The sequence below is a fragment of the Octopus bimaculoides genome, chromosome 15, assembly GCF_001194135.2.
Source record: "Octopus bimaculoides isolate UCB-OBI-ISO-001 chromosome 15, ASM119413v2, whole genome shotgun sequence".
In the NCBI taxonomy this organism is placed as follows: domain Eukaryota; kingdom Metazoa; phylum Mollusca; class Cephalopoda; order Octopoda; family Octopodidae; genus Octopus; species Octopus bimaculoides.
The window spans coordinates 2,634,858-2,635,197 of record NC_068995.1 but is presented as its reverse complement, the minus strand read 5'-3'; positions in this window follow the sequence as shown (position 1 = coordinate 2,635,197).

The following is a 340-nucleotide window of genomic DNA, read 5'->3' as shown; positions in this document are numbered from 1 at the left end:
ATATATATAATATATGTATATGATATATATATAAATATATATTTATGTATAGATATATACATATACACATACATATATATATACACATATATATATGTGTAAGTATATATATATATATATATATATATACACACACACACATATATCTATCTATCTACCTATCTATATATATATACATATATATATATGTGTGTACATATACGCACATACACACACACACACACACACACATATATATTTACGTATAGATATATACATACATATAAATATACATGGATATATGTCTTTAGATATATATGTGTAAGTATATATGTATATATATATATATATATATATATAT